Raw genomic sequence first — 21990 nt, forward strand, 5'->3', positions numbered from 1 at the left:
CCTCGTCTTCAACCTCCAGCTGTTCACTAATTTTTGCCAAAACACACTGCTGCCTTCTCATCGTCGTCAGCGCTGATCGTCACATGAGTCGTGAATAGGTCCTTCCTCCTCACTCCATGGCCATGGAAGCCATGGAGAAGCCATGAATGAAGGGCGTGCCCTGTGCTACGTACAAAATTGGCACAGACAAGCACCGACGAAACAGCGGCCAATTCCCCAGCCCGACCAGAGGTTGTGGCTCACAGGCTCAGTTCAATGCTGCCTCCTGGTTCTGCTGCACGTACGCGATGCCCTTGTCGATGCTGGACTTGAGCTTGGGCTTGAGAGCCTCCAGCTCGCGCGCCTCGTAGTCAGTGAGCACCCTGAGCTCGGAGCCCAGCACCTCCTCCACGCCGTCCCTCCCGAGCTTCACCCTGCACGCGAAGAACGGGAGCTCCGGCACCACCTGCGACTGCACGTACGCGCACTCGTACACGTCGTCGTGGCCGTCGAGGCCGCGCAGTGACGCCTCGAGGAACCGTGCGGCGGCGTACGCCATGGACAGCGTGGCGGACCCTGCGCCGGCCTTGGCCTCTACCACCTCGGTGCCGGCGTCCTGGATCCTGGCGGTGAGCTCCTCCACCTCCTCGTCCGTGAACGCCGCTGCGGCCACCTTGGGCCGAGCCTTGGACAGCAGTGGCAGGATGGTGGCCGCCCACGACCGGCACGTCCACGTCCGTGACCGGGAGGCCCCTCCTCGCCGCCACGAATGCGTTGGCGCGGACCACGTCCAAGGTCGTGACGCCGAACAGCCTCCGCGGGTCGTACGCGCCCTTCTGCTTCAGCACCTCGGCGGCGATCGGCACCATCGAGTTCACCGGGTTGCTTATAACGTGGACCAGCGCGCCCGGCGCGTGGTCCGCCACCGCCGCCACGAGGTGGCGCACGATGCCCGCGTTGACGCTGAACAGGTCGTCCCGCGTCATGCCGGGCTTCCGGGGCACGCCGGCGGGGAGGACCACGACGTCCGCGCCCGACAGGCAGGCCGCGAGCTCGTCTTTACCGGTGAAGCTGGCGACTTGCGCCGGGGTGTTGCAGTGGCTCAAGTCTGAGCAGAGAGGACGTCAATGCCGTCCATGGAGTCCTCGCCGGAATTTTGGAAACAGACGGTGCAGCGGCAGCGTTTGGAGATGGGGAATGAAACGTGATTCACGGAGAAGGAAACTGCTACGGGGGAAGGAAGCGGAGAAGGATGCCGAAGGCAGCGGGCTGGGCCTAGCGGCGGAACCGGTCGAGGTGCTGGTGCCGGAGTCCAGTGACGACAAAGCCATGAGTGAGCAGAGCGCCGCCCAAGCCACGCCAAAGTCGTCGTGGGCAGGTCCTAGCCATCGAACGGAGGCGAACAGGTGGATTTGACAAATGAACAGATTCACGACGTAGAGAGGATTGAGATGAACCTTCTGGTGGAGACGGAATTCTAGGAACGCGATGAACTCACCGGCGAGATGGAGGCGTTGTCGCTGAACATGAGACTGTGTGTTACGGCAAAAAAAATCAGTGACTAGCCCAAGGTTGAAGACGAGGGCAAAAGAGTCATTTTCCCCACCTTCTCTCTCCGCAAATCTGATAAATAAATAAAATATTCGGTGCGGTGTGTTTCAGCAAATGGACGCGATTTTGTAATGGTACTGGCCAAATTTCGCTCTTGGCGGTGTCCATCAGCATATTAGGCTTTTTAGCGATGTCCTGCAGCAAAATTCCCCTCTAATGGGGAATTTTGCTGCAGGACTAATTAGTTTGATGTCTTTAAAACCTTGTGCATTTTATAAATTTACAAGGTTACTAGCATACTATCTGCTCTCCTACTTTTGATGCAGTGTTTGTATGTGTAATCCTTTAGCTATTTTTAAGTTACTTTTAGTTGATGCTGAGTGGTTGTAGTTTGATTAGTATCAAGCTGCTATCAGTTGATCTCTGTGCTAACTAATCTACATATTTGATTCTAAATGGTGACCGCAGTCTGTATGCATATCACTTCTCGACACCTACCCTATGAACCTATTTGTGAAGATTTTGTAGGTTAGGATTTGTTGTATTTTTGGTTTGAGTCCATGGAGGATGGAGTCGGCTTGCTTTTGCCTCACCTGGACAGGCGTTGTTTCGTCGGAGATTTTGTCTTTTTGTGTGTTGGATTTTCGTTGATTGCCGCCGCTTTCTTCGTGGCCGTGGCAAACGGGGATGATGTCAGGTGAGGTGGAGGAGGGGTGATGTGGGGATGTCTTTGTACACATGACGAAGGAGATGGGGCGGGGTTGCATGTTGCCTGTTTTTTTAGAAAACTACATAATGTGAGCTTTTATCTATGCTTTTTGTTTTCTTTTTTGATCTACTTGTGTGGAGCTACTTAACTTATCTGCCATTATGATGTATGGGTACTTAGCTTTTTATCTACCCAATTGGTGGGGGCAGTGGATATATCTCCTTCAACCTGTATATGCATTCTCAGAACATGATTGCAACTCTATATTTTTGTTTATAATCTGCACTACATCTTCAGTATAAATATGGGTTCCTAAAAGTTGTGCATCATTGAAGATAGCTAACTGTCCCTGATCCTAGCAACATCAGAACTGCATCCTTTTGTCAGTTTTACTTCTAATTTTAGAGGAAATAATTCTAGATTCATCAATAAGCTATATATTTTTGAGTTGTGTCTATATCTCTGCCTCTATGTGTGTCTCTCTGTCTTTCTCTTTGTGTGCACTGTTTTTGACAGCAGCTCCTTTTTTTGAGATCTCCACTATTGCTTAGAGTTGATTTGTTAAGTTTTAGATTTGTTGATTTCTTTTTCTTTTTTTTTTCTTTTGCCTTTAGCTGTAATTTTCAGAGTTTTGTCTAGTATATTTTAGTTGAGCTATCTTTTATATTTTTAGCTGCTCTTTGGGTTTTTTTATATTTGACTTTTTTGTTGAGTTGATTTTTTTTAGTTTTTTGTTCAGAGTTTTTTTTCTAGCTTTGCCATGTTTGCTAGCTGATTTTTTTCAGAGCTTTGGTGTGTGTCTTTTTCTCTGTCTGTTTGTATTGCTGTGGGTTTTGTCTTTTTCTTTTGCCTTTAGCTGTAATTTTTAGAGTTTTGTCTATATTGTAGTTGAGTTGTCTTTTATATTTTTAGCTGCTCTTTGGGTTTTTTTATATTTGATTTTTTTGTTGAGTTGATTTGGTCACAAGGGACGTACAAGGGGACATTCCTTCGTGTATGCTTTTCGCGAACAATGTAGTGCTAGTTGATGAAAGCCGGACAAGAATGAATCAAAAACTAGAGTTATGGCGGGAGACTTTGGAGTCCAAAGGTTTTAGACTCAGTAGAACTAAAACTGAGTATATGAGATGTGACTTCGGCACTACTACTCGGAAGGAGGAAGATATTAGTTTAGAAGGTCAAGTAGTGCCTAGGAAGGATACCTTTCGATATTTAGGATTAATGCTACAGAGAGACGGTTATATTGATGAAGATGTTAGCCATAGAATCAAAGCAGGGTGAATGAAGTGGCGCCAAGCATCTGGTGTCCTATGTGACAAAAGGGTACCACAGAAGCTAAAAGGCAAGTTTTATAGGACGGCGATTAGACTTGCTATGTTGTATGGTGTAGAATGTTGGCCTACGAAAAGACGACATGTTCAACAGATAAGTGTCGCGGAAATACGTATGTTACGTTGGATTTACGGTCATACAAGAAGGGATCGAGTTCGGAACGATGATATACGTGATAGATTAGGGGTAGCACCAATTGAAGAAAAGCTTATCCAACACCGGTTGAGATGGTTTGGACATGTTCAATGGAGACCTCTAGAGGCACCAGTGCGTAGTGAAAATCCTAAGCCAGGATAGTAACATAAAGAGAGGTAGAGTAAGACCGAAGTTAACTTGGGTAGAGGCAATAAAAGGATACTTGAAAGGATGTAATATACCTAAAGACTTAGTCTTAGATAGGAGTGCATGGAAAACAGCTATTCATGTGTCTGAACCTTGATTGCTTCTGCTGGGTTTCAACTCTAGCCTACCCCAACTTGTTTGGGACTTAAAGGCTTTGTTGTTGTTGTTGTTGATTTTTTTTAGTTTTTTTCAGAGGTTTTTTTTCTAGCTTTGCCATATTTGCTAGCTGATTTTTTTTCAAAGCTTTGGTGTGTGTGTGTTTTTTCTCTGCCTGTTTGTATTGATGTGGGTTTTGTCTTTTTCTTTTACCTTTAACTGTAATTTTTAGAGTTTTGTCTAGTATATTTTAGTTGAGCTGTCTTTTATATTTTTAGCTGCTCTTTGGGGTTTTTTTATATTTGACTTTTTTGTTGAGTTGATTTTTTTTAGTTTTTTTGTTCAGAGGTTTTTTGCTAGCGTTGCCGTGTTTGCTAGCTGATTTTTTTCAAAGCTTTGGTGTGTGTCTTTTTCTCTGTGTGTTTGTATTGTCGTGGGTTTTGTCTGCCTTTTTTCTGTTTTTTTGAGCTGTTGCTGTCTTTTTTTTATGTGTGTGTCTAGGTGTGTCTTTGTGTCTGGGTGTGTGTTTGTTCTCTCTCTATGTGTGTGAGTGTGATTCTGAGTGTGAGTGTGTGTGTGTGCGCGTGTTTGTTGCTACTATTGGAAAGAGAGTGTGAGTGTGTGTGCGCACACGAGTTAATGATTGTGTTTATTATTTTGCATTTGATTTTGTGTGGTTGTTTTTGGAATGTATAATGCTGGATTTAAGGATGCTGATCTTTGTTATCTTTGGCTCAATGTGTCTTTTTTTATTTGTACGAGATTTGTTAGAATTTTTTCGAGTATTCTGTCATGTTTCTTTATTCCTAGGTATCTTTTGTTATTAGAGTGTTGCTTTTTTCTATATTTGTCTAGGTTGTTTTGAGGAATTTTTTTCTGATAATTGAATGTCATTAGCTCTGAATGTGTAAGAGTAGAGGATTTTTCTAAATTTATAGGATGTATGAGATTGGTTGTTGTTTTAGGGATTTTTGTGCTCATGTTTCGCTAGTTTTTCTTGCTACCTCCTGTTGTCGTTGCTTTGAATCTGAGTCAGTTCAGTTATCTCTAGACTATTTTTGTGTTTTTTTGGAATTTCGGGCTAGATTTGACATTTTTGTCCTGCATTTTTTTGTTGCGTTTTGTGGTCGGATTTTTGGGGGAAATTAGTGCTAGGACATGTGAGAATACTTGTTGGTCATCAATTGATTCATTCCTCTCAGGAGCACCTCTGGTTTTGATTTCTCCCAATTTCCCCCCTTTTTCTAGGATTCTTTGTGTTTCTGATTTCCGCAAGGTGGTGCTGATCTTTTTAGGTGCTTCTTTTTGCATTTGGTTTCCCATGATGATGTGATATTGTGCCTCAATTTTTAGCCTTTCTGGATGTCTCGATGAGAATTGGCGCAGATCAGTTTGTTGTCTGTGTATACTCTGTAGTAGTTCTAAAAGTTGATTTTTCGAAATAGCAACAGTGTTGCCTCAATGTGATTTAGGGTTTCAGCACAGTCTCATTTTTTTGTAAGCTTGAGCTCAGCCCTTTTTGTGATTTATTCAGGACCAAGTTAATTTCTCAGTCACAGGTTCCTGAAAGAGCAGCAAGTTGTTTGAACTGTCTGCAATTTGGTTTGCACTTTTCTATCAGTACAGTTCCATCTCATTTCTGCCTAAAACCTCTCTGATTTGTTGCAGTGGTTGTCTCTAAAATTTTCTTCCATCAACTCACGTTCTTGACTGCTAATAGGTGCATATCTTTGTTTGAGGCTTAGATTTTCAGTTTGGGCCACTTTTCATGTATCTTTTCAGTGTGGTGTTGTTTGCTTTTTTTGCTATTTTATGGACCAAAAGAGTAGGGAGGATGTGTATTTTTGATGACTTGATGAGCTAATGAATGTTTGGCTTTGTGGTTTCAAGGTTAGCTTTAGTTTGGTCCATTTTCTTTTAGCTTCCTTTTGCCTTACTATTTGTCTGTTTCAGGTTTTTTTTTGCCTTTTTGAGGGTCCTATGTGTCTTTGTGTGTGTGTGTTTCTTTGTCAGATTGATTTATTCCTAGTGTGCTGCTTTGTTCAGTAGTGTGGATTTTTGTGTGTGTGTGTCTATGTGTGTCTCTCCCTCTTATCTCTTTGTGTGTCTTTGTGTGTGTGCCCATCTTTCTCTCTCTCTCCCTCTGTTTGTGTGTGTGTCTCTGTGTTTTTTTTATGTGGTTGTGGTTGTTATTGTTTAATGGGTGTGTGTTTATATTTGAGTTGGGTGGGTGCTAGCTTTGGTGAGAATGTGAGTGCGCCTGTGTGTGTGGGTGCATGTGTTTTTGGGGCTGATTTTTCTTTTTGTCTGTGTATCTCTCTCTATGTGTTTATGTGTTTGGTAGACTCTTAATTGGTATGTGATTCTTCTGTATGTGAAGAACTGAAGAAGCTCATGCCCTGTTAAAATAGATTTTGCTATGTCTGCTGCTTGTTCTTTAGTTTATTGTTAGAACCTACAATGCTATCACTCTGTTTTGTACGATAAAAGAACGAGTGAGTTTATTTTTAAAAATTTATCACATTCATAACTCCTAATATTCACCTTTAATTTTCTTTTCAGGAAGATGATACTGAGATGGATGTTAGCTACGGCTCTGGCGACTCAGATTTCAATCAAACATGGTCTCCCTAAGATTGAAATATATTGCTACTTGCTTGTACTGATTTTTCTTATTGATTAGAAGAAATACGATGAGGTACATCTAGAACTGCTGATTTCCCTTATGTTTGATTTGTGAAACATAATAATTTGAAATTCTGCTTTCGAATTAAGGCTAAAGCATGTGCAAGTGTGAGCATTGCTCACCTGAAGAACCTAAACTGGAGAAATGTTGATGTCTTGGCATCTTGTTGTACTTTTATTACTCTTATGTGTATGAGCTTACCAACAACAACAACAACAAAGCCTAAGAGGGGGAGTGAATTAGGATAATTCTAAAATTCTTTGCAATAATTAAACTCTATGGTTAGCCCAATTAACCCCTTGTGCCTAGAAAGTGTTTCTATTAATCTACCGCACAAAAGTTTAGCAACCTATGTTCCAATCCTACTCTAGCATGGCAATTCTATGAATGTAAATGACAAGAATTGAATTCCTCAAAGTAAATGCTCAAAGTAAAGAAAGAAGGAGAAATGCGGCGATGTTTTGCCGAGGTAATCGGAGAGTCACCACTCCCCACTAGTCCTCGTTGGAGCACCCACGCAAGAGGTGTAGCTCCCCCTTGATCCGCGCAAGGATCAAGTGCTCTCTATGGGTTGATTCTTTGACACTCCGTCACGGGTGAATCACCCACAACCACTCAGCAACTCGAGTTGGATCATCCACAAGCTCCGCTGGATGATCACCAAACTCCCAATCACCACCAAGCCGTCTAGGTGATGGCGATCACCAAGAGTAACAAGCACGGACTCTCACTTGACCACAACAAGCCTAATGAGAAGGGTGGATGCACACTTTGCTACTCTTGCTTTCACTAATGAGGGCTCTCTTTGGGATTCTCAAATCTAAATCACCTCACTAGGACCTTGCTCTTCTTGGCACTCTCAAAGGAGTTTCTCAGCTGTTGAAATAAGCAAAAGTACCCCTTCACACAAATGGAGGAAGTATTTATACACCCGTGTTCAAAATAAACTGTTATGTGCCTCTACGGGGTGACCGGACACTCCGGTCAGTTCTCCCCGACTTTCAGTGTTTAAGTTGTGATCGAACGTGTTCGGTCATGATTTTCCCTCTCTAGAACCTTACTAGAGTCGACCGGACGCTAGCACCCAGCGTCCGATCACTCACCTCTCTGCGTTCGGTCACGCCAGACAATTTCACCTTGATCAAATGAACTAACCAGACTCTACGCCAGCGTCCGGTCACACTGGAACCAGCGTCCGATCAGTATTTGACCCTCCATTAACTTCCAACTCTCAATCATACGTGAATGAAGTTTGCTCCAATGAATCTAAGGGCTTTTTAGGAGCTACCTAGTGCTAGTTTTAGCAAGTGTGCACCACATCTAATCCACTAGACTTACCTAGGTCAAGCTACCTATCCGTACCCCCCTTAATAGTATGGCCAAAGGAAAAACAAAGTCCTAAACTACTCTAAGTGTCTCTTCAACTCCAAACAACACTTAGAACTAGTCTATCCTTAACCTTGTCATCCATCCTTTGAAAACCGAAACAATTTCCATCATAGGGGCATGACCACCATGATAGCCCAATCGATCTCCATTACCGTGACCTAACTTAATTGCCTCTGTAAAAGATACGTTAGTCACAGTAATCACGTATTGTCATTAATCACCGAAACCCAACTAGGGGCCTAGATGATTTCAATCTCCCCCTTTTTGGTGATTGATGACAATACCACCTCGAGTATGTGAAAGAGATGAGGTTTTTAACATGCTTGGATCATATAAGCTTTTGACAATAAGAACAAAAGAGTTAGGCAAGCTTATATGACCCAAGCCAACATGATGTACTCAATAGATATGAACTAAGCATGAGTACAAGTAATAAAGCTCATTTACATCGAAGTAAAATGCGGAAGCAAAACAAATGAGCACTGACGAACTCTGAGGTGGAGTAAAGCCCGTATGAAGAGGTGTGAACTGCGGGGCTAGCACTGGCAAAGCAAACCACTAGGACACCTACTCTGTAGGTGAAGGAAACTATAGCGCTAGTGGTCCCTGACTCTGAAGCCCACTGGGCTAGAAAGCTGGAGTCATCGAAGTGGTGGTAGGTTGACCAAGCTGGGGTGAAGGCTGTGGCGGTGGAGCCCCAATAGCTGTCACAACATGCTGCATAAACCTAAGTAGCTACTGCTGCATGAGAAGCTACTGATGATGCATGGCCTGCTGCTGCTGCTGTTGTAGAGCCTGCTGCTGCTGCTGTCGCTGAAACTCATCCTGCCTAGTCTAAAATTGTGTAAATGTAGTAGCGGTCTCCAGAGCCTGGCGAGCCTGATCCTACCTTGTTCGCTTAAGTATAGCAAGTAGAGTGGGATCTGTCTATGGTGTAGGTGGAGCTGAACTAGAGCTACCGGCCTCATGATCATGTCATCGAGGAGGCATCTAAAGAATATCCCGGTAGTCATCATCTGAGCTGTCACTGGGGTCACTCATGACCATCCCCTCCTGCTAAGCATCTAACTGCTCCTCCTCTGTAGCTGCTATGCCCCTAATGGTCTCATCCTACTGAGCTGTAGTCTCTGGCACCTCTAGGCGATGGCGTGGCTGGCCAGGTGTCCACACTATACTGTGGCGGAGCATCTAAGTCATGTTGTATATAGGGAACTCTATAGTAGCATCACTATACTCTGCTAGCATCTCTAGAGGCCTCACTGTCACTGCCCTGTGAATCAAGAATGTAATCCAGTGAGCATAGGGCAACTACCAGTGACCACTGAACCCCTCTACAATAGTATCCTCCATCTCTGATAGAAGGAGATCCTAAATGTTAAACATAGTCTACTGCATCAGAGCGTTCAGTAGCCATAGCTGTATGCTAGTCAGGCACTCACGATATCCCATCCTTGGAAGCAGGGTCCTCCTCATAATAGCATCAAGCACTCTAGCAGTAGGAGTGAGATCACTGGGTGTCCTGCTCAACCCCTCTCTAAAAGGCTTTGTGAAGCAATGGCGAACCAAATCTATAGGAGGTATCAAACCGCCATGAGGGCATCTGGGAGGCACTGTCTATCCATAGCAAACCTCATGTAGCCAGATAGGCTGCTCCTGAAGCCTAAGTATCTCTCTGACCCTAGAGCTCATCAGCCTGTAATCTCTGCCCCTGAATGCAAAGTATATAAATCTGTGCGGCTGGTCAATCCAGAGTGTAGCATAGAACTCATGGACCCAAGATGAAACATATAAGCCTATCCGTCCGAGTAAGTCTGTCAACCCTGACAAGTAAGATAGGTAAGGGTGAATATGCTCTCCTGCTGCTGCTACAATGGAGCCAATATTGCACACCCTCTAAGATCTTAATACTGCCCCACTATTAAGATATGCATTATAAAAATCTTTCTGCAGTGGTGTGTAGAAACCCTCTGAAGCTCGGTCATCTCTTCTCAGCAGGAACCACTACTCAAAGTTCACAAATTTGAGCTGCTACACCTGCTTAGCCATGGCGGCCCTCAAATCTAGATGAGTCATTAGAGGCGGACCCTATGGTCTAGGAGGTAGACGAGAACCCCTCCGCTGTGTCTTTGGCCTTGGTGTGACTAGAGCTTGGGTACGACCAGAGCGGCATAACTATGGCTAAGGTGCCTGCTCTGTCTCTTTGGCCTACTCTCCCTCCTGAGTCTGCTCTCCTAGCTGTGCCTGCTGCTTGCGGCACCCCGTGAGACTGACTCTCATTAATAGCGACATGACGTCCTCTAACCATGACAGTCCCAGCTGGACCACCATGACGACGCTCAACCTACTCAAGTGCAGCCCTCTGTGTTGGTGAAAGCTAATCTACAATAACAACACCACTCCTAGCACCTCCTCTCTCTACGCGCTTTGCGGCCTCTATAACTGTGGCTACTCTCGCTGTATCTACATCAGGGTACTTGTGCTTCTTCATCGCTAGCTTCTTCATCGCCTTGCCTTTTGCATCTAAGGCTGGCGAGGCGGGGGCCTCGGATCCTCATCATTGGGACCTCCTCCAACATTCTTGACATGAGTCATCTGATGAAGCTGAAAAGAACAACTGCCCTGACAAGAATCAACTACCAACTATCACTTCCAAGGCTTGGCCTCGATCTATACTCGCGAGCTTGGCCTCGAGTTAACTGTTAACTGCCAAAGTGACCTCAGAAACACCGACTTGCTGCACGTTTGAATAGATTAGATATATAAGTAATTACAATATATCTAGAGATGCGAAACCCTAAGAAGCAAGCAATAGGTACGAAATTAGAATCGAGGGCTTGCTACCTGATGAACCAGCGATCCGAAAAGAAGAGGAACGACAATCGGGGAACCATCGGAAAAGCACTATGAAGCTAGGGTTCCGGCAAGGCAATGCGGCGTGGATCGGTGGTGCACTGCGATGAAGCGGCACAGTGAGCAGTGGCTAGGGCACCAACGGTGCTTCTTGCTAGCATAGAGGCTTAGGCACAGCGACGCTGGAGCATGGTGCGGGCGTGGTGACGTGCAGGGCATGCGATGATGCGCGGGCATGGGAAGGCGTGGTTTGGCGGTGCTAGAGATGAGCGGCGGTGTGGAAGCAGCGGGGAGGTGCAATGCAGCATGGTGGCTCAGCTTGGGAGCGATGAAGTCAGCGTAGGGGCGGCGGATTCACGGTGGATGTAGATTAGGTCAACCGGCGATGGCGTTATATGGGGTCCCCCGATGGATTGGATTAGGAAAGAAGAAAGAGTCCTGAACCCGCATGATTTCTACTGACTGGACACTCCGATGGCAACAACCGGATGCAGCTAGAGTTCGGTCCTCACTGCCTTGATCGCCTTCACTTAATCGGACGCTGAACAACCATCTGACCAGACACTGAACAGCAGAGTCCGGTCACTCCATCGTAGCAAGTTCAACTCCTGTGAACTAACCGAACGCTGGACTCTAGAGTCCGGTGTGGTGTCTGGTCATTCCTTTTCTAGCAAATCTTCAACGTCCTTCGTGCTGCCTATTCCCAATCAAGTCCCAACTTCAATAAGATCCAAATAAACACCAATTGAGACTGATGTGAGTGACCTCTCTCAAACCCTCAATTTTTTAAAAATATTTTGCCTTAGGCTATAATTCTTTTTAAGAAAATAGCCAATAAGAGGGCAATTGAAGATAAATGACAAAGCAACATTCATGCATATGCAATGCAATACTTGAAAGTAAATCTAGTTGCTTGTCAAGTTTGATCCAAGGTTAAGCTTCTTCACACGCTTTACGGCGGTTATCTTAACCATGTTAGACAAGCCCTAAGTGCATTACCATAAAGTAAGCATATTGTATATTACAATGCAATGCAAGGGACAACACAAGCTCATTTTCTAGAGAAGTTGCTAAAATCAAGAACATTGAGCTCATTTCGCAATCGACAAAAAGTCACCTCATCTAGCGGTTTAGTAAAGATATCCGCCAATTGATCCTCAGTCCTTACACCTTCTAATGAAATATCATTCTTTGCAACATGATCTCTAAGAAAGTGATGGCGGATATCTATGTGCTTAGTGCGAGAGTGTTGAACCAATTTATTTGCAAGTTTTACCGCACTTTCATTATCGCACAAAAGATGTACTTTTTCTAGAACTACACCATAGTCTAGCAAAGTTTATTTCATGTAAAGTACTTGTGCACAACAAGCACCCACGGTAATGTATTCTGCTTCGGCAGTGGACAAAGCCACACTATTTTGTTTCTTGGAGGACCAAGACATAAGTGATCTACCAAGCAAATGGCACCCTCCGGATGTGCTTTTTCTATCAACTTTGCAACCGGCATAATCCAAATCGGAATAGCCAACTAATTCAAATATAGCTCCTTTGGGATACCATAGGCCAATGCTTGGTGTGTGCTTAAGATACCTAAGGATTCTTTTAACGACAATCAAATGAGTTTCCTTAGAATTAGCTTGAAATCAAGCACACATACACACACTAAACATGATGTTGGGCCTAGATGCGGTTAAATATAACAAGCTACCAATCATAGAGCGGTAGAGAGTTTGATCAACTGTGTTACGTCCGTCATCTAGGTCGAGATGTCCATTACTTGGCATTGGTGTCTTGATTGGCTTACATTCACCCATCTTGAATCTCTTGAGAAGATCATTTGTATATTTCTCTTGAGAGATGAAAATCCCTTCTCTCATTTGCTTGACTTGAAAACCAAGAAAGAATGTAAGCTCTCCAATCATTGACATCTCGAACTCCTTCGACATTAATTCACCAAACTCTTTGCAAGAATCTTCATTTGATGATCCAAAGATGATATGATCAACATACACTTAGCAAATGAAGATATGTCCATCAAGCTTCTTGATGAATAGTGTGGTGTCGACCTTTTCAATGGTGAAGCCCTTCTCAATGAGGAAGTCCCAAAGGCACTCATACCAAGCTCTTGGGGCTTGCTTAAGCCTATATAATGCCTTAGACAACCTATAAACATGATTAGGATATCTAGGGTCTTCAAACCCGAGAGGTTGATCAACATAGACTAGTTCATTAATAAAGCCATTGAAAAATGCACTTTCATTTCATGATGTGATGCATATGCAAGGAGGATACAAATGGCTTCTAGTCTTGCAACTGGTGCAAAGGTCTCTCCAAAATTCAAACCTTCAACTTGAGAGAACCCATTTGCAACTAGTCCTGCCTTGTTCCTCACAACAACGCCTTGATCATCTTGTTTATTGTGGAATACCCACTTTGTTCTAATGACTCTTGCGCCTTGTGGTCGCTCTTCAAGAGTCCAAACTTCATTGCGGGTGAAGTTGTTCAACTCTTTATGCATGGCATTTATCCAATCCAGATCTTGAAGAGCTTCTTCTACCTTAGTAGGCTCAAAGCAAGAGACAAAAGAGTGAAGTTCAATAAATGAAGCAAGCTTTTGAGATTGAGTCATTACTCCCTTTGATGGACTCCCTATGATAAGATCTTGTGGATGAGCTTGTAGTAGAGGTGAATTTCTTCTATCAACCACTTGAGGGGGAGGTTGTGGAGCATCAACATCTTGTGCTTATACCACCATTTGCTCATGGGAGACATGAGTGTCTTCATTTTCTACTCTTCCATCTTTTTCACCATCTTGTGGCACACTTGATGAAGAAGGTGGATTGATCACTTGTACATTATCTTCATCATCATTAGGCTTGATGTCTCCAACTAGAATATTCTTCATGGCCTCCCTCAATGGTTCATCACCTACATCATCAAGATTCTCATGTGCTCCTTGGGAGCCATTAGATTCATCAAATTCCACATCATATGTTTCTTCAACCAAGCTAGTGGCATGATTAAATACTCTATATGCTTTGGACTTTGATGAGTAACCAACAAGAAAACCAATATCACAACGTCTTTGAAACATCCCTAGGTGTTGCCGCTTCTTGTATATGTAGCATTTGCAACCAAACACCCTAAAGAAGGAGACGTCCGGCTTCTTCCCATTGAGCAACTCATAAGGTGTCTTGCTAAGAAACTTTTGAAGGAATATGCGGTTGGATGCATAGCATGCGGTGTTGATAGTTTCTGCCCATAGAGCTTCAGGAGTATTGTACTCATCAAGCATTATTCTTGCTAGTGTGATCAATGCCGGGTTCTTTCTCTCAACTACACCATTTTGTTGAGGAGTATATGTTGCGGAGACCTCATGCTTGATCCCAACTTCATCACAATAGGCTTCTATGTTTGTGTTGTCAAATTCTTTCTCATTGTCGCTTCTTATCTTCTTGAGCTTCACTTCAAACTCATTTTGTGCTCTCTTGGCAAACTTCTTGAAGCATGATGTAACTTTCGATTTGTCATGAAGAAAGAATACCCATGTATATCTTGAATAGTCATCAACAATCACAAGACAATAAAGATTTCCTCCCAAACTCTTATATGTTGTTGGTCCAAATAAGTCCATGTGAAGGAGTTCTAGCACTCTTGTGGTTGACATGAAAGCTTTTGTTGGATGAGTATTTGTAACTTGCTTGCTAGCTTGACATGCACTACAAAGCTTAGTCCTTCTCAAACTTCACATCCTTCAACCCTCTCACCAAATCATTCTTCATTAGCTTCTTGAGTGAGCTCATCCCAACATGAGCAAGTCTTCTATGCCATAGCCACCCAAGTGTTGTTTTGGTGAATATGCAAGTCTTCAAATTAGTATCTTCGGAGGTGAAGTCCACTAGATATAGGTTGTTGTATCAAAATCCTTTGAACATCACTTGATCATCATCCTTCTTAGATACAACAACTTCCTTCTCAGGTAAACAAGCATTTGAAGCCAAGATCACATAATTGTCCAACGGATAGCAAGTTGAAGCTCAATGAATCAACATATAGCACATTTGAGATAGAATGATCATTTGATATTGCCACTTTGCCCAATCCTTTAACCTTGCCCTTTGAATTATCTCCAAATGTGATTCTTTATTGTCCATCTACTTCTTCATCTAGTGAGGTGAACATACGAGGCATCACCGGTCATATGTTGTGTGCAACCACTATCAATAATCCAATGACTTCCACCGGTCTTGTAGTTCACCTACACATAAGAGATCAAGCTTTAGGAACCCAAACTTGTTGAGGGCCCTTCACCTTCTCAATAAGTGACTTTGCTACCCAAATTTTCTTAGGCCTATTCTTGTTAGGAGGTCCTAAGAACATGACTTTCATCTTTCTACTAGAATCCTTTCTAAGCATGTAATGAGCATTGAAAGCAAAAAGTCTAGCATGCTTGGGCAAGGGTTGTGGTGGTGGAGTTTGACACTCATGGGCAAAGTGGCCTTCTTGTCCACACTCAAAACATCTCTTTGGCTTTGGCTTTGACTTGTGTTGTTGTTGAGCTTGAGCCTTCTTCTCTTGGTTTTACAAGTACCCAATACCACTTCTATCCATCTTCATGACTGGTGTTCATTAGTAGCTCACTTTGAAGATGCTTGCCTCTTGTCAATTTCTTCAATCCAATCTTAAGATGCTCTTTCTCCAACTTGAGCTTCTTGTTCTCTTCCTTGAGTGCATCATTGTTTTTCTCTTCCTTGAGTTTCTTGTTCTCTTCTTTGAGCTTCTCATTCTCAAGAATCAAGTCACCATCATGATCAAGACTTTCTAGCACTATAGTGTTGGTGGTTTTGAGCTCTTCAAGATCTTTCTTTAGCTTTTCATTGTCATTCTTGAGCTTGACATACTCATCATAATTATCGGTCTCAACCACTTGCTTGCCCTTGCTACTAGAACTTTGCTCAATGCTCTCAATGATCAAATCATCACATGATGTATCTATATCAATCTTAACAACATTGTTAGTAGCATCATGTGGCTCATTGGATAAATATTCTTGAGCAATGATAAGATTATCATGATTAATCTTAAGAGTAGTATATTCTTCTTTTAGCATGTTATGGCTAGTGATGAGCTCATTATGTATCCTCTCAAGTTTATCATATTTTTCTTTAAGCTCTTTCTTAGAAGATTTGAGCTCCTTGAGTTTGGATGTTATAGCATCATTTGCTTCTCTAAGCTCAACACTAGCCTTTTCGGCTACTATCACATTTAGCTAAAAAGGAATCATTCTTAGCTTCTAGCTTGTCATTCTTAGCTCTAGTCTTTCTAATGATCCTAGTATATTTGTTTAACAATTTGACAAGTTCATCATATGAAGGTGATTCAAATTCATCATCATCACTATCACTATCACAATCATCATTGTTAGCATGATCATCACTACTACTATCATCATCATTTGATACCTTTCGTTCACCCTAGGCCATAAGGCATAGGTGTATAGAGGATGATAGCGGTGGTGTTGGAGAAGATGATGAAGAGTCAATCACAGTGGCGGCCACCTTCTCATTATCACTATCATCATCGCATGAGCAACTTGATGAATCAATGTCCGTGAGCCAATCATCGACGATGTAGGCCTTCCCATTCTTCTTCTTCTTGTGGAAGTCCTTCTTGCCATCTTTATTCTTGTATGGCTTGTTTTTCTTCTTCTCATCTTCTTCTTCATTACTTGAGTCATCTTTCTTGCCCATGTACTTGTTCTTATACTTGTCTTTCTTGGGCTTTGTGCATTGGTGTGCTAGATGACCAAGTTCTCCACTAATTGTAGCAATCCATCTCCGAGATTGGCTTCCTTCTAGAGCTAGTGAAGAACTTATTTTTCTTCCCATCAAACTTGATGCCACTCTTGTTGAGCTTCTTTAGCATCTTGGCGGTTCTTCTCACCATGAGAGCAAGACTAGCATCATCAACTTTATCATCACTTGAGCTCTCATACTCAAGCCTTGCTTTGCCCTTCTCTTGGCTAGCTTTGAATGCTAAGTCTTTTTCTTTCTTCTTTGTAGAGGATGAGCCATCTTGAGGTGTGATGTGCATGTACATCTCATGAGCATTGATCTTTCCCAAGATTTGTGTTGGTGTAGCGGTGGAAAGATCACCTTGATAAAGCACGGTCATAATATGCCCATATTTGTTAATGGAGAGGACACTCAAAATCTTTCTTACAACGTCGGATGGTTGCATTTGAGTAAGTCCAAGCCCATTGACTTCCTCTACAAGAATATTCAAACGTGAGTACTATTTTCATTAGCACTCTCTTTGGGAAGCATCTCAAATGAATTTAGCTTTTTCATGACAAGATGATAGTGTTCCTCACTGCTCGCTCTTTGTTCCCTCATGGAGCACACAAATATCTAACCATAGGTGCATGGGCATCTTTGTGGTTCGTCATCTGGTTAAACACATCTTTGCAAATGCCTCTAAAGATGGTGTTTCGAAGCCTTTGTATTCTATTTCTCATAATTCACATCATCAGCCTTATAGGTGTATAGCATCCTGAGGTTTTTAGGAAGCCTTGTGAGGCTGGCTCTAAGTATTCCAACATCTAGAGCTTCTAAATACGCCTCCATGCAGATTTTCCAATAAGGAAAATCATCCTCCTCAAAGATAGGAGGAGGACCATCCCCGTGAGACATCTTTCTCTAGACGGTTAAGTCTAAAAACATGAGCACGAGGCTCTAATACCAATTGAAAGGATTAAGATGCCTGAGAGGGGGGGGGGTGAATTGGGCTAATTCTAAAATTCTTTGCAATAATTAAACTCTACGGTTAGCCCAATTAACCCCTAGTGCCTAGAAAGTATTTCTATTGATCTACCGCACAAAAGTTTAGCAACCTATGTTCCAATCCTACTCTAGCATGGCAATTCTATGAATGTAAATGACAAGAATTGAATTGCTCAAAGTAAATGCTCAAAGTAAAGAGAGAAGGAGGAACGCGACAATATTTTACCGAGGTATCGGAGAGTCGCCACTCCCCACTAGTCCTCGTTGGAGCCCCCGCGCAAGGGTGTAGCTCCCCATTGATCCGCGCAAGGATCAAGTGCTCTCTATGGGTTGATTCTTTGACACTCCATCGTGGTGAATCACCCACAACCGCTCACAACTCGAGTTGGGTCATCCACAAGCTCCGTCGGATGATCACCAAACTCCCAATCACCACTAGGCCATCTAGGTGATGGCGATCACCAAGAGTAACAAGCACGAACTCTCACTTGACCACAACAAGCCTAATGAGAAGGGTGGATGCCCATTTTGCTACTCTTGCTTTCACTAATGAGGGCTCTTTTTGGGATTCTCAAATCTCAATCACCTCACTAGGACCTTGCTCTTCTTGGCACTCTCAAAGGTGTTTCTCAGCTGTTGGAATGAGTAAAAGTATCCCCTCACATGAATGGAGGAAGTATTTATACACCCGTGTTCAAAACGAACCATTATGTGCCTCTGCGGGGTGACCGGACGCTCCGATCAAGTTGACCAGATGCTCTGGCCAGTTCTCCCCGACTTCCAGTGTTTAAGTTGTGACCGGACGCTGGACAGCGTCCGGTCATGATTTTCCCTCTCTGGAACCTTACTAGAGTCGACCGAACACTGGCACCCAGCGTTCGGTCACTCACCTCTCAGCGTCCGGTCACGCCAGACGATTTCACCTTGATCAAATGAACTGACCGGACTCTACGCTAGCGTCCGGATCACACCAGAACCAGCGTTCGGTCAGTATTTGACCCTCCATTCACTTCCAACTATCAATCATATGTGAATGAAGTTTGCTCCAATGGATCTAAGGGCTTTTTAGGAGCTACCTAGTGCTAGTTTTAGCAAGTGTGCACCACACCTAACCCACTAGACTCACCTAGGTCAAGCTACCCGTCCGTACCCCCCTTAATAGTATGGCCAAAGGAAAAACAAAGTCCTAAACTACTCTAAGTGTCTCTTCAACTCCAAACAACACTTAGAACTAGTCCATCCTTAACCTTGTCGTCCATCATTTGAAAACCAAAACGATTTCCATCGTAGGGGCATGACCACCATGATAGCCCAATCGATCTCCATTATCGTGACCTAACTTAATTGCCTCTGCAAAACACATGTTAGTCACAGTAATCACTATATTGTCATTAATCACCGAAACCCAACTAGGGGCCTAGATGCTTTCATGGCTAAAGTGTTGTCCTGCTACTGAAGGTCACTAGATGAGATTCTCTCTTTCTAAAGAAAGTGTTGGCTATCATCAGATCAAAAGCTACCACGAAGTCCAGAACTTCCTCCCCCTCCTGATTCCTACTACCAGATCCCAAAACCTCCATGAACTGCCTCGAAACCTGCGCTTATAGTACCTACATGCCCATTAAGATCTCCTATAAAAAGCTTCTCACTACTAGGTACAGCTCTAATCAGGCCATCTAAGTCTTTCTAGAACTATGTCTTAGCAATCTCGTCTAGGCCTACTTGGGGGGCATACGCACTAATTACTGTTCAAGACCATATCACCAACGACAAGCTTGACTAAGATAATCCTATCTCCCTGTCTTCTCACTCCCACCACATCATTCTTGATGCTCTTATCAATCAAAACTCCTACTCCATTTCTATTCGCGACTGTCCCCTGTGTACCAAAGCTTGAAACCTGTATTATCCACCTCCTTCGCCTTCTGACCCTTCCATTTAGTCTCTTGAACGCATAATATATTTACACGCCTCCTAGTTGCGGTATCAACTAATTCTCTTAACTTACCTAGTAAGCGACCCTACATTCCAACTACCTAAACAGATCCTAGTTGGTTCGACTAGCTTCCTTACCCTTCGCACCTGTCGACTCAGATGTGAAGACCCTTGCTCATTTTTTACTACACCCGGGGGCCGATGTAGCGCGCCACTAAGGAAGCGACGACCCGATCCTTGCTCACTTGACACCATGTCCAAATCACGACACGGCGCATCACCGAGGGGGTGCTGACCTGGCCCTTGCCCATTTAACACCACACCCAGGTTCCGATATGGCGCGTCGCTAAGAGGGTTACACCCCCAACGATTTTCTTTCGGGTTTCATCTTCGTTAGAATGGCTAGATTTAACGTTGGCTCGCCATGCCTATCACAACCCCCTCCTTTACCAGGGCTTAGGACCTCAGCCTTGCTGAAATCCGTGGGTAAGTCAAATGTTCCATTCTTGCTCAATATTCACTCCCAGAACCAACCCTAGCTTCTTTTGTTTTCACTTTTTTCTGTTTACTCTCAATCTCTTCTATATTTGTTTTTGTTTTTCTTTTCAGGAATCTGCTTGCTCTACACTGAATGGCAACTTTGCACCGAGATGAGCTTTGGCCAGGTAATGCTGATTTTCTTGTCGCCACTGATCTATTTTTAGAATTCTGCATTCTGATTATGTATTTGGTTCTTTGATTTCAGGAAACACTGCTCAATCTCCTCCTTCGCAATTACCTTCACTACAACTTGTATGATCAGGCAGAAAAGCTTAGATCAAAGGCACCTCGTTTTGAAGCACATTCCAATCAACAAGTAATTCACTTGTTTATTCCATTTGTTGTGACGCAGCTTTTTGGATTTACTCTGTTTTAGATTTAGCACTTGCAAACCATGTATGTAACTATTTCTGTTAAGAAACTTTTAGTTGTAGCCTGTTGGTAATTGAAGTATTATATCTTTCTTCAGAAAATTGGTTTTGTAGGAAAGCTTTCTAAACAAATGCTACAAATTCCTTTTGTTGCAGTTCTGCCCATACTTGTTCTACTTGGGCAAAATTAGGACAATTCAGTTGGAGTACACTGATGCTAAAGAAAGTCTCCTGCAAGCTGCTCGTAAGGCGCCAACAACAGCCCGTGGTTTTCGGATTCAGTGCAACAAATGGGCTATCATAGTCAGGCTGCTGCTTGGAGAGATTCCAGAGGACTGTTTTCATGCAGAAAGGAATGAAGAAAGCTCTGAGCCTCTGACACCTTATTTCGTGCTCACAAATGTAAGGAACTGGTCATGCATAAACTCTGGTACAATAGGTGAAATACTTTGAACTTAAATTATACATTTGTGTCCTCCAGGCTGTCAGGGTTGTGGACCTTGAACTGTTCAGGGCCGTTGCAGACAGATTTACAAGCACATTCAGGGCAGACAGTATCTTCTGTATTTTGTTAATGGGTTGTGGATCTTTTGTTGGATATGTCTTGTGTAATAAAATCTGACAGATTTTTTGTTGTAGCATCTGTCAGTTTTTTCCTGCTGATGTGTCAGCTTTTCATTTGTCTAAAATTTGACAGATTTTTGGTGTAAAAATCTGTCAACAAATATGTGTCTTCCGGACAACAAAATAACACAAAAAATTATAAAAATCAAATATTTTAATTCATCAAAACTTGTTTGCCTATCATATTACGACATATTTAGTGAAATTTTAGGTTTTACTAAATGCATACTTATATTTTACTGGACACATGCTTAACTAGTAATGATAATTTGGTGGTCCTCGGTACTTTATCGTTATCAAGCTTATTGAATGACACTATTATTATATGTCGACTCTCTTTCTACTTTGAATCGCAATATAAATATGGATGTTCATGTACATGCACACACCCTTATGAACAAAAACAAATCCTACCCCACTATGAGTACATCTGAAATACTAAGCCGGTAGGTTTCGAGATCCATGAGTCACCGCATGCATCTCGCTGATCAAAAATCACGGTCACCAACCATGAGACAAATAACATTGTTAAATTGTCAAATACTGGAATAAATCCATAAAAAATATAGGAGCAGTTACATCGATGACTAACCCGAGCGGTCAAATTCCACCATAAAAACAACGTAAACAGATGAGCTATGCTCAGTGATGCTCAGTTCTAATATACCAAATCTCTTTGACCGCCCCTATGTATATTTTCGGGCTCCACCACTACCAGCACCAGTGCCGTGCAAGACCATTTTGGGGTGTAGACATGCATGAAAGACCCGTAAACTAGTTAAGGGGTATCACTTAGGTCCAT

The 21990-nt window shown here is 43.1% G+C and overlaps 2 pseudogenes; one reads left to right on the forward strand and one right to left on the reverse strand.

Annotated features, from left to right (window-relative positions):
* Window positions 1–247: 247 nt before the first annotated feature.
* Window positions 248–1097, reverse strand: LOC136470202 (malate dehydrogenase, chloroplastic-like; annotated as a pseudogene).
* A 79-nt stretch (window positions 1098–1176) lies between these two features.
* Window positions 1177–21186, forward strand: LOC136470203 (probable 26S proteasome non-ATPase regulatory subunit 3; annotated as a pseudogene).
* The last annotated feature ends 804 nt before the right edge of the window (window positions 21187–21990 follow it).

The sequence above is a fragment of the Miscanthus floridulus genome, chromosome 8, assembly GCF_019320115.1.
Source record: "Miscanthus floridulus cultivar M001 chromosome 8, ASM1932011v1, whole genome shotgun sequence".
Taxonomy (NCBI): domain Eukaryota; kingdom Viridiplantae; phylum Streptophyta; class Magnoliopsida; order Poales; family Poaceae; genus Miscanthus; species Miscanthus floridulus.